General features: G+C 39.0%; 1 long non-coding RNA gene across 1 annotated transcript; it reads right to left on the bottom strand.

Moving 5' to 3' along the window:
* Positions 1–594: 594 nt before the first annotated feature.
* On the bottom strand, positions 595–17,589 carry LOC119500030. The gene is made up of 3 exons (XR_005209502.1): positions 17,452–17,589; positions 13,905–14,034; positions 595–2,508 (listed from the first exon to the last, which is right to left on the bottom strand). It is a non-coding gene; the product is annotated as an uncharacterized LOC119500030 (long non-coding RNA).
* Between the last annotated feature and the right edge of the window lie 91 nt (positions 17,590–17,680).

The raw sequence follows: 17,680 nt of genomic DNA on the forward strand, positions 1-17,680 counted from the left end.
ACAGTTTCAGATTAATACTGATGCCTTTATATGACCAACATAAGCATACAAAACCATCAGCGGGAAGATTGGCTATTTCTATATAGTTATTCTTAACCGTGCCAACGGGTCAGATTCAGCCCAAAATCATACCAAATCATGCAGGTTCACCAGAAACACCTTCAGCTAAGACTCCAGCGACCATCCCACCGCGGACAGACCCAGATCCGGCTTTGCTTCCGCCTTCAACCTGCAGTTGGAGCTCGGAAGGAGGTGGAGAGCTTTCCCTCGTTGCTCCGCCGGTCCCCGCTGGGAACCAACACCGACACCTTGCTGCTGGAGGCCCAGGTCGTATTGCTGGGCCCGCTGGAGGGAAGGGAGGCACGGTAGAACCAGAACCAGGACTTAGCAGGGCAGACTGTAAGACCCTGCTGCAGTAAAATAATAGCTTTTCTAATGGGACTCTGGTGCTCGAAAACAATACCGCTTTTGTCCACAGGGACCGCCAAAGTGAAAGTTCCTAGTAGCTTAAAAGGTGCTAAATGCCAGATTGGGAGCATTTCTATTGCCTCCGCACAGCTCTCAACATGGCAACGGTGAACCGGTGGCTCTCATCTAACGATGCTAACAGTGAAAACAACGGCAACACTACTGACAGAGCTAACAGTGTTTACCTGAGGGGTAACCGGAGGGTGGGGGCTACGCTTCCATAACAGCGGCATCGGTCGGGACGGTGTTATCAGCTGTAACCGCCGCATAAGTCGGCCCTGAGCTAGCCAGTAGGGCTAACTCACATACACTAAAAGCACGCACGATCGGCCCGGCTATGTCAACAAAGCACAGAGAAGCTCGGATTACAACACACACAGAGGGAGACTGACTTCATTCTCTGCTCAGGTAGACATTACTCCACCATATCTTTACATAGCAAATAGTGGTTTGCTGCTTTATTAATGTTCTGGATATCATATAGAGCACCTTTGAGTAAAGAATCTGAGTTCTTCCACCACTAGTCCGGAGTTATGTATCAGTGCACAAAACTGACGATCATGTCAACAGTTAAAAGTTGTTGATGTCGCACAATGACAACACTTTTTGTATGTTGTCATAGTTGCAGCAGATCACTATGCTACTGTAAGTACTGTACAAATTCAAACAGTTACTGAAGTGTTTTCGAAAAAGTAATTGTGTGCAGAATGTTTATTTATGCATTGAAATACTTCACTTGCTGATTTTATGGTGTTATTAATACATTATAACATTATGTCTTCATATGACTTTAGTACTACTCAGAAGAACAACATTTACAATCAGTTTAAATCATGAAGAAAGATTTATATGACCTAAAAATTTAGGACAAACTCTATTCAGCAAATAAAAAGCCGACAGCAAAGTGAGTTTACCCTCCATTACAACCCTACTGATAATGTCATAGCAGCGATATTTGTATCTGGCAGACTTTTTGGGGATTGAATTACACCAAACTACCCAATACTGAGTGAGAGTGTGTGTTCTCGTGTGCACGTGTGCCTGTGTGTGGGTGCAGGAGTGTGCACACGCTGGATTTACCCCCTTGTGAGGAAATGTAAAACTTCTTGGTGTGTTATTTTTCTCCCCACCGTTTGTTCTTTTGATCTGTGTGTACATTATCTCCAGCTCTTTGAATTTCAATTTCACTGTCATGTAAGCTCTTTTCATCACAGCCGACGGTTGCGGCTCTAATAATATTCAACTTTTAGGTCACAGCGGAATGCTAATTAGATTGCTATTTTAATTAATATGTCCCTGCAGGTTTCCATATCAAATCAGTTTTAACACTGCACTGTGCACTTTGAGCCAATAAATTACTATGAAAAACCCCAAAATAAAACCACTTCAAAAAAGGAGGATTTTTAAGGTGTATACAGGAGCAGCGCTCGTTTGAACTGTGTTTACATAAATTGCTCATTGTTGCTTAATAAACTGCATAATTTTAAACCACATTTGGGTACGTTTGGAACTGTTTCAATAAGCCATAATGGGTGTTTCTATTTTTCTACTAATAAATCCACACACGAACCTGCTCGCAAGATAAAAGCCTCAGCTTAACTGGTTTCTTTTCAAGGGCAGCACAGTGTTAAACGTGCTTTAAACACAAGGAGATAAGTGTAGGTGTTGTAATATTACAGACCGTGTGTGTGTGTGTGTGTGTGTGTGTGTGTGCACTGCTGGTGGCATTTAAGGACTTAAAAGTGCTTCACTTTCCATCAGAGTGTCATTTGTCTGTCAGCATTTCTCTGTGTGTGTGTGTGTGTGTGTGTGTGTGTGTACATGTGTGTGCTTGTGTAAGTGTGTGTGTAAGTGTAAGTGTGTGTGTGTGTGTGTGTGCGCGTTACCCTAGATCCTCGAATGGTTGTTTTGTCCTGCAGCTGAGGGTGTCCCATTCATCATGTTGAGAGGGAACCGGGAGGCCTGGGATATGAGCACCGCTGTATTCCTCTCATAATCAAAGGTCATACTGGGGCTCGGTGTTCAAATTGCTTTACTTCACTGCAAAGCAGACGCACACACACACACACACATACACACACATACAAATTAGTTGTCATGCCAAAATTATACCATGCTAAATACGCTGCTCTGACACAGGTATCAATCTAAACCTGCTTTAGTTTTGTCTGCGTATTTCCCGAAACAATGTGCTCTAACACCTGCACAAAGAAACAGCAAACACAGCATCTCTCCCAGTGACCCCTGAATATATTCTTCATCTTTAATTCTTCCATCTTCATGTGTTTTCTGAAAAATTATGATTAAAGTTTTTGTCCAATGTTCACTTCAATTATGCTCTTACTATATCTCAATTACTGTAAAATTCTTTCCGGACCACATTCACAAACCTGCTACTTTCTGCACAGCCTCCTTTAAGAGCAGCAGAGCCGAGCTTTTGCAGGCTAACAAAAAATTGATATTCATGGATGGGGAGGAGGGGGGAGAAACTATTTGGATGTTTATTATACTTTAAAATGAAGTGATGCGCATTTCGCTGCCTGCGAGGTAATTAATGTGGGGGAAATCTTGAATTAAAGATGTAAATCCTGACACTTTGGCAGGGGGGCCGGTAAGGGACAGTGGTCTCCAAGGTCTAGATTATTCTTAGCGTATACCAATTAACACCATGTATCTTCTTTTATGTTCACTTCAATTAAGGGCCTTTACAATTTTTTAAGTTCTTTTCTTCTCAGTAGTTAGAGAATGTCAGGGAGGCTGATCAAAGGCATTAGCTGCCGTCCGCGCACCATAGGTAATGCTGCTTTGCATAAAGAAATCTGCATATTGCTAAGAAGGTTTTTCATTTCATTTTGCATGAATTACAGAGCCGGAGATGCAGCGGCAGATCGAGATGTGGAGGTGTGAACACAACAAACCAGACAAAGCATTCAAACTTCTTTAAATCTTGAAGGATTTTTTGATTTTAGCATCGTGGTGACAATATCGAGATTAAACAGGCCGACACCAGTTGAATGAATTAATCTGATTTTTTTTTTTTTTGTTCCAGCTGTTGGGGTTGTAAAAGAGAAATTGGACTTATGCAAGGCCTCTATTACAAGCTGCCGCTCAATAATAAGGGTGTTAATAACGTTAAAGAGTGCGCGTGCCAATGTTAGCACCCAATAACTCTCAGCTCCTGAAGTAATCACACCCTGATTTATGTGGGTGATTTTGTCTCACAAAGCTTTGCTTGTTTTCCAGATCGCCATCTTTTAATAGGCCTGCAAATCAGACCTAATAGCCTCCTCCTCTACTTTACTCATTTGTTTTTCTGCTCCTTCTTTCCTCCTTCCTTCGCATTACCTATAGTTTTTAGCCTCAGGACCTTTTGCCTTCAGTCGAGGGTCAAATGAGAAAAATGCATAACACACCCGGCAGTTTGGGAACTTTTCAAATAATACAGAAGGACTTTATTTTATGTGTGAGTGCATTTGCAGATTTGAACACACGTGCGTATATACAGTATTTGTCTACCTCTACATTGCCAGTGTTGAAAACTCTCGACCGACACAAGAAAAACAAACAAACAACCTGTTCAGTCGTGATAATCACTGCTACTTAATTCCATTACACTGTCAGCCACCAATAAATCAATGAGCAAATGAACTGACCGGCTATGAGGAATAGCCATCCAGTGTGTGTGTGTGTGTGTCTGTATTATTCTATTGATGTTCCACCAACGGTCGTCCTGGAGATATTGAATGCTCTTTAAGCGAAGTGCTGACATCATAATAAAAGGCCACGGCGAACTGGCCGGCTGTGCGGTTTGGGAGCTCCGGGCTAAAGAGACGGACGGCCCTCTGAAGAAGGAGAAGAAGAAGAAAGGCAATCTTCAAAGTCAATACTGCAACCAAGTGCTCTATGTGGTCGCATTTACTGCACATAATGAAACTACAAATAGCCTCTCGCACAAAACACACACGGCGAACGCACTAATAGAAAAGAGAGGCATGGAAATGGAGCTGTAGTCGGAATAATTATACGATAACTGGAATGATAAATAATGTGTTCAGTGGTTTCTTTTTGACACTAATAGCACCCTTGACTTGTTTTGAAATCTGTCAGTTTAATTGAAGTCTTTCCTGATCTGCAAAAAAAAATAATCTAGATTTGCGGAATATATATTAAAATTGACATCGCATAGAGTTTATTTTTAAACCTACTCAAATGCACTTTCACCTCAGCGAGTGTGCATCTGTACCTGACTTTTGTGATGACAGTATATTTAATCCATTGTTCGTGACTTCATAAAAAAAGGAAAAAAATGAAGGGTTGGCAAATTCAAACATCAAAACATTAAGTTGGGTGCTATGTCTGTGTAGCTGTGTGTTTTCATAACCCAAGTGTCTCAAAGCATTATTAACAAAAAAGTCTTTTGCTCAGCCTTTTTGCATTTCCAGGGCCAATAGCAGCGGCGTGAAGAGGCTGCACTGGTGCAGGTACAGAGCACACGCAGCACAGACAGCCATCTAGTGTTGGGAAGGAGCAGATGCATTAAGGATCATCAACTGTGTACATCAAGCTCATTCATCTCTCAAATCGTTGTTTCTCCATCATCAGTTACAGCTGTATTTGTATACAGTTCCCTGAACTTCCCTCATATTGTCATAAACAGTATTCCTGCAATCATCAATCCCACAATGATTGTACTCATAACAACTATAACCTCAGGCCTCCTATCTGTCGAACATCTCAATTAGTTTAATTTACAAAGGTTCTGTGATATGGAAGGCTGAGTCATCTCGTATTTTAAAATTAGCACCTGCACAATTCAAGAAAGCTGTTAATGGTTTGTTTTTATCTCCACAATGTTATCCTTATAAATTATCTCTGCAAACTGCCCACTAATAATAAGTAATTTTTATTTTATTTTATTACTTTGTGTACTTGTATATAGGGCTGCAACTAACAATTGTTTTCATTGTCAATTAATCTGTCGATCATTTTCTCGATTAATCGATTAGTTGTTTGGTCTATAAAATGTCCAAAGCCCAAGATGACGTCCTCAAATGTCTTGTTTTGTCCTCAACTCAAAGATATTCAGTTTACTGTCATAGAGGAGTAAAGAAACCAGAAAATATTCACATATAAGAAGGTGGAATCAGAGAATTTTTACTTTTTTTTCTTCAAAAACTACTCTATCTGATTAATCGATTATCAAAATATTTGCTGATTAATTTAATAGTTGACGACTAATTGATTAATCGTTGCAGCTCTACTTGTATGGATGTCTGCTGGAGTGTGCAATCTTGTCTTTCTCTCTTTTCTAATGGATTAGTGCCTGAGGGTGTTTTGCTCCTCTCCATCACATTTTCTGTTGTTTATGTATATATCAATTTGTATTTTTTGCATATAACAGAGAGTAAAGAAATAAACAATCCATGAATCCAGTACAGAGGAAAAGCACTTTGTAGCCTATATACACTGTGTTTATACCTTCATTTGGTTTTAAGGGCCACAAATGAGGGATTTCAGTTGGAGCAGATAAACAGAGAAATATTACAATATAAACTAACAAAGCCTGGATTTAAGCACCGTGTTATTTGTTGTGTGTCATCATTACACCCACAAATTGGAGGGAAAACTCTCATGTGCTTTTGTACTCTGGAACCAGGCACAGAAGGCACGCTAATGGTCAGAACTGGTCTTTTCAGCCCACACAGAACACACAGCGCACCCTGGTTTAGCCTAATAGCTAGCCTGCTGCGAGAGCTTAACCTCTCCCAGGGATACTACTGAAATAACAAGGCATCGCCTCCTGGAGACTGTGTCCACCTCTTTTTACGAGGAAACCTTTCTTTGCCATATACCTTGTGCCCTCGGTTTTGCATCACAACCGCAAAAAAAAAAAGGTGCTTTAGTTAATGTATGCAACCCAAATAAACAAAGATTACAAACAAATGTGTGCTATTGTGTGCATATTGGGAGCATGAATATGTATTTGCTGAGCGTTCAAACAAAGACACAAAGGGAGGCCCAACCTGTTGTCGGCTCAGCCCCTTTTTTCCCTGCTGTGAAAACCCTGCTCCCTTAATAATCACACATCATTATGACAATAGATGTTAGGCAAAACACATAAGCCACGCGCAAATCACACAAGGAGACAGACGCACATAAATACTGTACACCATACATGCATATCATCACAGCTTCATAGATTCCTTCACCTCACGTGTGAAGATCTAATTCTAAGATCTATGAAAATATCCGATGACACGTTTTTTTTACAGTTTATCCCCTCGCTCTCCCCGCTGCTGTAAAGGTCTCGGCCCCTGTAGTCGAGCGCTGCTCCCACAGACTTATCATCTAATTGCTTTTCATTGATCCTGTCCGATCAGGTGCTTAATGTTCATCCTTTTCCGACGCTGTCTCCCGAGCGCTTCTGCCAGTCCTAATCTGAGAAGTGTGCGTCCTTTTCGTTGCTTATAAAACGCCCAGACACAGCGAGACAGCGGAGGATTGTGTTCGTACTGTGTGAAAAGGTTCCAACAAAAAAAACTCTATATATGCTCACGTGCATGAAACAAGATATCTCCTGGCCTGTTGTCAGTTCCCATGCAGACCAAGATGAGGTCCTTAAATGTTTTGAATGCGTTGTTGCAACAGTGAGAGAGGCTTCATTACCTAAAGACAGGAGGACAGGCTGTGTAAGTCGGACAAAAAGGGAGTACAATAATGAGTTCTGTTTATTTTGGAAGACAGATAGTAAGGCTCATGCTGTGAGGTGAACCAGATCAAGGATTTGGGACAGAAACCCCCCCCGAGCTCCTCCTGAAGATTAAATGATGTCAGCATCACAAGTGAAGGCCAATGTGTGTTGGCAGGCGCTGAGCTGGACTTCTGAGGGATAGTACAGTTTGTATGACTATCAATGGACAGCACATAACTCTGAATACGTTTTTTTTTTTCATACCCTGAACCTGGACTAAAGCCATGAGCCTACACACTGACACACACACACATACACACACAAAATCCATCCGTCTCCAAGGAGCCGTATCACAGCGTCGGTTTAATATGCAGGCCAGTTCTTGGTGGTATCAGATCAATGGAGAGTTTCAAATCAGACACAGCCGCCGAGACAGACAGAGGAGACCAGCTTTGGCGCACATTAAGAGAGCACTTTCCTTCCCCTCAAGATCACAGTTAGTCCTGTATTTGATGGAGCCATTGAGTAAGACTCAACTGTCTTGTGATGCTCATTAAAAATATTAACGTGCAGGGCTTTTTTTTGCTCCAAATTGTGAGATTGGGTTGAAAGTAATGGGCTAATTACAGAAACTTAATACATTGTTTTATGAACCTTTATCTGGAAAGATGTAAGAATTCATTGTTCCAAGAATAACAATTTGGTGCAAAATAGTGAGGCACAACATTTTGCTCACATTTTGTTTGTATTATCTTCTTGATGGGTGTAAAGAGGCAGAACAAGCTTTTATAATCATTTCAATGTGGTTTACCATATAAAACTGAATCTCAATCGTGGAACTGTTGCCCCTACAGTGTGGCCCCACATTTTACCTTGTAGAAGGCGCTCTATGATCTATTTATCTCGCTTCATGTATACTCTAACTGTTTCACATATATATACGGTATGAGGAGATGATCATCAGTGCTGTTGCCGACTCCCTTCGAGCCTCCCCTTGCCTTTTCCCGTGCATTATTCAGTCTTTTCCTGAAGTAACAGCCGCCCCTCCATACGCAGGCACGCCGACCACTAACACGCCACACTAATGTGATGTAAAAATGAATGATGAAATTCAAGGAGGCCAAATGAAAGAGAAACCGATGTGTGTTTGTGTGCGTGTGTGTGAGCAAATTCTGGCCCTGGTGGTGTGAGCTTGTGTGTGTGTTCAAAGGTGAGGCCTTGGGTGATGGAGAATAGGATTCCCTTACCTCCTATAAGTACAGAGGAGGATAAAAGCCAGCTGTAATGACCTTGGTATAATGAAGGCCTCGCTGATTTCCATGATTTTCTTGCTTTCATGCCACGGATCTGCTATTCCATAGGAGGGGCGAGAAGGGAAAAAGAGGGGAGCTTTGTCTGGCCAAACATCAGCAGCCAACAACATTGGCCCAGAATCGAACACAAACTCTCGTTCCCATGTTCAAGTCATTATGTAAACGATTATTATCTCGAGGCAAATTAATACATGAAACACATTTTTCTTAATGGGCTGGTCCGTTTATTTTTTTTTTTTTTTTTAGGTGACCAATTTACGTGCAATTTCCTCAATTCGAGAAGTTATTTAGAAAAGTGATGTAATGCTTGTTTCTTTTTATCTTGAAAGCAAAGGCAGCGTGTTGTCTAGGGCTGCTCAGTGCAGCTAATATGGCACAACGAAATGAAAGGCTTCAAACGAGCCTTTTTCCACTTGGAGCTGATGTAGTGCTGTGGCCGACCTCCAAATGTGATTAGACTGCAGTAAACACAACAATAGCACAACAATAAACAACTGGTAATTGGTGTGATCCTCTGTTCCAACAAAATCCTTCTTGATTTGCTATGAATTATGAGCGTTAATGTTTCCGCGCGACATGGCCCCTCTGAGGATATCAAAAAGCTCCCGCTCCGTCTTGATGGGCCTGTCTCATTAAAGGAGAAAACGGAGGGCCAATGTGGGAAAGTGATGTACGGCGCATTCATCAGAATAACTGGCATGAACTCACCTCTAATTCTTACTGTCTCTGCGCCTGATATATTAGAGTATTATACTCAAATGAATATTGTTTGTGTGTGGAGAAAGAGGGTGAGGGTTGGGGAAAGGTGCAGCCCTGAAGCATCCCAGGTGAAGTGTGCCCTCTACAGGCAGATGTTATACATTCTCGTACATCTACTGTATGTGTGAGGCAAATGTGCAGATTTGCAAAGTCGAAGTAAAGATTTCTTGAGAAACAACATACACCTCGTCTCATATACAGTACATATGAGTCTATCATATATCCGTGTACATAAAGGCAGCTGCTCACAACCAGGTTTTCCTGCTTAAGCTCTCCATCTCAACATACACGCCACCTCTTTCATTAATACGTGATGAGAGAGAAAATCTCCAAAGACCCCAATAGGCAGAGGCATTGTTTCTCTTTTAAAGTCATCTCAGATGGAAGGAGCAAACTTCAGAGCGCCAGTGAAGTGTCTAATGAAAGAAGTCTCCTCCTCTGCGGCTCCGTTTCGCGCAGCGTATTAGGAATCTAAATGTTGACTGAAGACAGTTTGATTCTCCGTCTGTGATTTTCTTAAGGAATAAAAACAGTGGCGCGTGTTTACAGTGTAGCCATGAAAGGGCTATGAGAAGGCTCATCACTACCCGATGCCATTTTGGGAGGCGGAAAAAGTGAGGTTCACACCACAGTTCATTTGAAAGCCTTATCAAACAGAAATGTTTAAGACCAAGATCAAAGTAATTTCTGGTCAAAAATATCACTACACCAGCTACATTCTTGTAATATTGTTACTTTATGCTAGCAGTTATTTCAACAATGTCTGGCTATTATTGGAAATCAGACAAACAGAGAAATATCTACTATTCTATCCTGCTTCTTATAATGTTGGGAGAAGTGGTGTGCACTGATATTGAAATTGGCAGGGGCAAAAAATGTTTATGACACTACGGACCATGGTGCAACATGCAACTGATTAAAGGTTCACTGTCTTCAGTCAAGCAGACACACCCTTAAAATGATCTTGTAAGGGCTAAGGAAGTTTGAAAATGATTGAAAGCATGTCTTTATATATATCAGTTTTACGTAGTGGATTGTTTATACGTATTTAAGGTAGATTATATTAAAAATTTGGTTTTGGGACATTTTTAAAACTTCTGTATAATGCACTTTACAAATTGTGAAGAACGTACATGAAATATAAAGTGGGTTCATATGTAGTTTCTCTGTCTACTAAGTTTATATTTCCATCTCTCAGAAACTATGAAAAATGTAAACTGGAAATAAGCAATAAGTTAAGACAATAAAAAGAAAAAAATTATAAGAAATAAATAGATAAATACGAAAACAATAAATAACATTCAAGGTATACAAAATATTAATTAAAAGTGTTCCTTTTACCCACAAATTGCATGATTTTTGTTGATAACGTTTAATGGGAAAGTCTATTAGAGGTCTACACGTCAATATAATTTCCAGGTAAAAATGCATCAGCATTTTAATGCAAAGTGCATTATGCAATTTAAAACTCAAACATGCTCTGTTAGTTAACAGCATGAAAATAAGATAATTCAAAAGGAGCTACAGACATTTTTTTCTGCACAGTCTGGATAAGAGAAAGAGACGACTGGGGAAGATGAGAACATGCATGCAGCCCTAAATGCTCACTGGTGATTGTGAGCTGTTCAAAATAGGTAGGGCACTGTTTACACCAATATTACTTTTAGACACATTTCCTCAGATATTATAAGGTCCAATACATACAATCTTAAAAACAACAGTCAGCGTAATGATGATGTACAGAACACTACTGATCTTGTATTAGGAAGGAGATTTGATGTGTGAGGTTGGTGAGGAGAAGATTGCTGTGGGGAGTTGTTTGAATAGCTCACAGTTAAATGAGGCGATTTTAATATATCTCTCTACTTGACATGCCCATTTTTGTAGTTCCGATCCATCTCTGTCTTTTGTTTCAATTGAAGAGGAATAGTCCCTCTCTGAATGTACCAAAATGCTAATCCCATCTAGGTTTAAAATGAACAAAATGTGTGTAAAGATTAATATAACAGTTTACTTAACAGGTTGTTTTATGAAGAAAGCATTAAATATCCACAGAACTTTATATTTTCATAACGTACTGCTTATAATGCTTATAATGTACTGTTTGTTTTCCACAACTTGTGTCCATAACAGTCCTGTCTATTCCTCACCTTTATTTGTCTAGCGATGTTATCCTTGTCCCTCGCTGGTATTGGTATTTCTGTGTAAGTACATTTAGAGAGATGCATAAAAGCGGAGTCAGATTCCTCGTATGTCTGTACTTGGTGAATAAAAACTGATTCTGATTCTGATGACTATAATCACAAGTCAAATTGTATGTTTTTTCACACTGAAATAAATTAATTGAGCATTTTTCCAACAACCACCACCAACTGCATAGTGTCACAACTGTATATTCGGTACAAAAATATGAATCCCAAAAGAATACTGCAAAAACTAAAATTAAATTTTACAATGCTGTTCCAGAGTACATGTTAAAACCTTACCTTTACTTTTGATCTTTATGTATTTTACATTTTTGTCAAACCCTCCAGTTTTTACAAAATTGGGGGAAAATCTGTTAAAAGTATTACAATAATAAATTTAAAATTTAAAATTGTATTGTTGTACTTTTATTGATCTTGCACCTCCCCATATGCCACCTACTGTGTTCCCTCTTTCATTGATGATTGTGCAGTATGAATGTGCAATGTCTCGGTAGACTGCAGAAACTGAATTGCCCTTTGGGGATAAATAAAGCTATCTGTATCTGTATCTGTATCTGTATCAATAAACTAATATAATAAACTAACTAAAATAAAACTAATTAAAATTATGAAATACTTAACACAGATATGGAATTAATTTCATCATTGTATGACTGTGGTTTGTCTTATCTCAGGTTCACACAAAAAAATGTTGAAATGCTAAACAACGGCTGAAAGACCAGTTCAGACAAAAAGTGGCGAAGCGAGCTCAAACAGATGTCACTGTGTGTGATCTTTATGTCCGATTTAAACAGAAAAAGTACCTATTGTATGAAAACCAAAATTACAGACAGGCTATCTGTAACTTTATGGTTTAGCGGCACCAGAATCCCCAGGATCACTTCAAGATATAAAGGCTTGGATTGGAATCAAAGGATCTGCAACCTTTGCAATGACAACCATCTGGGAGTACATTTTGTTTGAATGTTAGAATGTAATGAGTAATAGGGAAAAGTATTTGCCAAAGTACTCTTTAAACCATCCTTCTATGTTTAAATGGATTTTGTTACTACAGTTGGATAAAGCCAAAAGCTATTAGGTGCCTTCTTGAAGAATGTTGTTTAGTCGTTTAAAAATCTAAAATCTGAATCTGGAAATAAATGTTTTTAAGACACAAAGAACAAAGTTGTATCTAACTTGCACAATGAGAAATAAAGTTAAACCTTAAAATAGCCGTGGCCCATTGCCTATTCTATTATGTGCATAGACTGTAACACAGTCCAAATACTCTCTACAGAGCACAGCTACAACACAACACTTTCAACTTTATTCACTCTCCTTATTAGAGCAGATTGCTTATCGCCTACTTCACAGAGCGCCCATATAGCATAGCTGACAGCAGTAAGGGAGAGCTGCACACATGAACTCCTCACTAACACTTCCCTACGCTAACCATCTGTCCCCCTGTGGTTTCAGCTTCGGCCAAACCTTTGAAATGTCCTTCAAGGCGTGAAAAGAAACAACATGCACACTGCTTTGGGTAAAATCCTATTTGTACACTGTAATTACACTTTGAAAAGTTGCAAAAGTTTAAAGTTTCAAGACCTTCACTTTTTCTCTCCTCATTTCTGATATTGATTAGGCTCTAAAACACAGAACAAAGAGGTTTCTTATTACATGCTGTGTGCCTCAGACAACTCCGAATGTTTCAGATTTGATTTGCTGGCGTTATCAAGGGAAGCAATCAGGAGGATTCAGTCAATAATTTTCACAACCGTGCACCCACCATTAATTTACTCTAAAAAAAAAAAAAAAAAGGCTACAGGCACTTTGAATGTGGTTATTAACGAGATAGAGGTTTTGGATGATGTGTGTCCCTAATGTCTTTCATGCTGAAAATACAGAGACACATATCAATGAAGTCCATGTCAGGTAATTGTTGGTAGATCAACATACAACTCTGTGATTGTCTTCATCAAGAATTAACATTTTTGTTCTTCGCATCTCAGTAATAATGCTCATGTGAAACAAAATAGAAGCATTAGCAACAAATAATTTCATAATATGTTTTGTTTAGGACTCTAATTTGTCATTGCCAAAAGGGACAGATTAGTCTCGACCAAAGTTGTTATGTTGCCTGCATAATAAGTATAATTACCCAGCAATACTGTATTCACAGAGACGTAGAGTAATCAAGTTGTTGTTTTTGGTTGCAATGCTTATGTAAGCGAAAATAATTCCAAGTGAAATTGTAATCGTACCATTAATCCCTGACCCTGTAATCATAAAATCTGTTTGTCATTTTCATGTTATATGTTAGCCACTCAAGTATGTTTCTTCATCTCTCAAATATGCTTCCAATTAATATGTTGGTGGTTGGATTTGGTATGAGATACAGAGTTCGAAAGACCCGTCCCCTGCTGAAAAGATTCCACTCCATTTTTTTTGCCCCAGGTGTCAAATACGGTGCCCATTATTTAAACTGACCTTTCCTTGTGTTGCTTGCTTTCTACGCCGGGGATGCAGCGAGGGAGCCGTGATGTCTGGGACCGCTCCTCCCTACAGTAATCAATAAGGATGTCCAGTTCCATACACACCCAGGTGCTCAGCCCAGCTGCTTTGAGCAGCGAGGGTACGAGGAGAGAAAAGAGAGTGGAATCAGGCACAGATGTATCATTGTTATTCATGCAAAGAGAGTCAGGATCAAGTTCATAAGAGGCCAAATTGAACACACAGGACTAGTTTCCTGGAAATGAGTCCCGCAATGATGACCAGCTCAAATCTAGATTGAGCATTGCAGAAAACAAACAGATGGTAATTATAAATGCGATGAACACAATGTATTAATATAACTGTGTTTAACAAGGTAAGTATGTCTGAAGTTGCAAAAATCAAGAATTCTCACATCATTCATTTTATATCGGTGACCTTATAGGTAATGGACTTGGTACATGCAGAGGTGGAATGTAACTAAGTACATTTAGTGTGCTGCATTTGAGTACAATTTGAGGCAATTTACTAATTCTTGAAATATGATACTTTTTACTCTACTACTTTCATTCAAAGCTATATTTACTAGTTACTAGTTTGACATAAAATACACATATATGCCTTAACTTATCAAATATGACAGATTGTTACAGATTATATTTGCACTATCTGTTTATATCATGTTTATTTTTGTTAATAGTTTATTTTGTATATTGTATATTGGTAGAATTTCTATTTTTTTTATTCTTATTTTATTCTAACGTTTTTATCTATTCTTTTGTTATTATACTGCTTACTTGCATCAGCAAAACCAAAGCAAATTTCTAGTGTATACCTCTTACACCTGGCAATAAACACGATTCTGATTCTGATTCTGATTAAATTGCCCAATAGTCTCCAAAATAGTTAAATTTCTCTACCTCGGCCAGCTACAACATTAAAAGTAGTAGCAGTGGCCTAGTAGGCTTGTAGTAGTAGTAGTTGTTGTTGTTGTAGTGATAGCTAGCAGTGGTAGTAATAGTAGTAGTAGTAGTAGTTGTTGTTGTTGTAGTGATAGCTACCCAGCCAAAATGGTTATGTGGGCCCCACATTATGCTGGGGGTACCTGGGTACCAAGTGGGTATGGGCCCAGAATGGGCATCTTATCTGGGGCCCACTTGGATCAACTAAGTAGGTCCCATGTGGGCTACCCAAGTGGGTTCTAGGTGGGTCACTACTGGGAAATTAGGGCATGGGGCCAACATGGAAACTGTGGACAAACCCACTTACAACCCATATTTCAGGCCATGCAGTCCCCATGTAGTTCCCACATAGACCTTAAACCTGGGGCCGAGATGGGATTTGGTTTATGTTGCCCAGATTGGGCCCATAAAACACCCAGTGTACTCCTGCATGAAACCCACAAGGGCAATTGGCGCGAGGCCATTATGGATCCCATGGACAATCCCATATAGGGACCATTTTCAGCCCATTTACTACCCACATGGGTCCCACATACAGATGTTGGCTAGGTAGCAGTGGTAGTAATAGTAGTAGTAGACTTTATTCTCATAATATTACAACTTTTTTTCTCGTAAACCTGTGACTTTTTTCTCGTAATATTATGATTTTATTCTCGAAATCTCAGATTTATTTTTTTTCCTCAATGTGGCCCTAATACTCTGTCATACCGTCGTACCATAGACCTACAACAATGATAAATAAAAATGAAAATATAAACAAAAAACAGTTATTCATTTCCATTTTTAAAGATTCACAGGGAGCCACTGGAGAGGGGCTGAAGAGCCGCATGTGGCTCCGGAAACGCAAGTTGCTGACCCCTACTTTAGATCTTTCTTCCTTTTTTGTTAATGTTTTTTTTTCTCCTGGGGTGGGGAGAGGTCCTTTGTATAGGCCTGTGGCTTCTTAACCTCTACCGACACATTTCTTGTTTTTTTTAATTGACTTGATTTTGTGCAGTTTTATATATGTGCAAATTAAAAAAATTAAAAAAATTAAAATAGTGATAGCTAGCAGTGGTAGTAATAGTAGTAGTAGTAGTAGTAGTAGTTGTTGTAGTGATAGCTAGCAGTGGTAGTAATAGTAGTAGTAGTAGTAGTAGTAGTAGTAGTAGTAGTTGTTGTTGTTGTCGTTGTTGTAGTGATAGCTAGTAGTGGTAGTAATAGTAGTAGTAGTAGTAGTAGTAGTAGTAGTAGTAGTTGTTGTAGTGATAGCTAGCAGTGGTAGTAATAGTAGTAGTAGTAGTAGTAGTAGTTGTTGTAGTGATAGCTAGCAGTGGTAGTAATAGTAGTAGTAGTAGTAGTAGTAGTAGTTGTTGTTGTAGTGATAGCTAGTAGTGGTAGTAATAGTAGTAGTAGTAGTAGTAGTAGTAGTAGTAGTTGTTGTAGTGATAGCTAGCAGTGGTAGTAATAGTAGTAGTAGTAGTAGTAGTAGTAGTTGTTGTTGTTGTTGTAGTGATAGCTAGCTGTGGTAGTAATAGTAGTAGTAGTAGTAGTAGTAGTTGTTGTAGTGATAGCTAGCAGTGGTAGTAATAGTAGTAGTAGTAGTAGTAGTAGTTGTAGTTGTTGTTGTTGTTGTTGTAGTGATAGCTAGTAGTGGTAGTAATAATAGTAGTAGTAGTAGTAGTAGTAGTAGTAGTAGTAGTTGTTGTAGTGATAGCTAGCAGTGGTAGTAATAGTAGTAGTAGTAGTAGTAGTAGTTGTTGTAGTGATAGCTAGCAGTGGTAGTAATAGTAGTAGTAGTAGTAGTTGTTGTTGTTGTTGTAGTGATAGCTAGCAGAGGTAGTAATAGTAGTAGTAGTAGTAGTAGTAGTTGTTGTAGTGATAGCTAGCAGTGGTAGTAATAGTAGTAATAATAGTAGTAGTAGTAGTAGTAGTAGTAGTAGTTGTTGTTGTTGTTGTAGTGATAGCTAGTAGTGGTAGTAATAGTAGTAGTAGTAGTAGTAGTAGTAGTAGTTGTTGTTGTTGTTGTAGTGATAGCTAGTAGTGGTAGTAATAGTAGTAGTAGTAGTAGTAGTAGTAGTAGTAGTTGTTGTAGTGATAGCTAGCAGTGGTAGTAATAGTAGTAATAATAGTAGTAGTAGTAGTAGTAGTAGTTGTTGTTGTTGTTGTAGTGATAGCTAGTAGTGGTAGTAATAGTAGTAGTAGTAGTAGTAGTAGTAGTAGTAGTTGTTGTAGTGATAGCTAGCTGTGGTAGTAATAGTAGTAGTAGTAGTAATAGTAGTAGTAGTAGTAGTTGTTGTTGTTGTTGTTGTTGTTGTAGTGATAGCTAGTAGTGGTAGTAATAGTAGTAGTAGTAGTAGTAGTTGTTGTTGTTGTTGTTGTTGTAGTGATAGCTAGTAGTGGTAGTAATAGTAGTAGTAGTAATAGTAGTAGTAGTAGTAATAGTAGTAGTAGTAGTTATTGTTATTGTTGTTGTTGTTGTAGTGATAGCTAGCAGTGGTAGTAATAGTAGTAGCCTAATGTAACACTGTCAGGGACCATTCTGCAGCAAAAGCAGTACTTTATTTTACTTACTATTAAAACATTTAGCTCATCATACTTACCTACTTTTAACTTTAAGGGAGATGTCAGATGCAGGACTGGAAATGTACATGTAGGCCTATCATTTTAAACCGTAGTATTACTTTACCTTTACATTTCTACGCTCTGAATATGTCTTCCACCAGTGAGTACTGGGTGTTATGGTGAGGAAAACTGTAGAAATAATGATGGAGTGGATACATATATGTGTACACACAGCAGCGAGCAGTGAAGCAGAGCTTCAACAGGTGG

The sequence above is a fragment of the Sebastes umbrosus genome, chromosome 13, assembly GCF_015220745.1.
Source record: "Sebastes umbrosus isolate fSebUmb1 chromosome 13, fSebUmb1.pri, whole genome shotgun sequence".
NCBI classification, from domain to species: Eukaryota; Metazoa; Chordata; class Actinopteri; order Perciformes; family Sebastidae; genus Sebastes; species Sebastes umbrosus.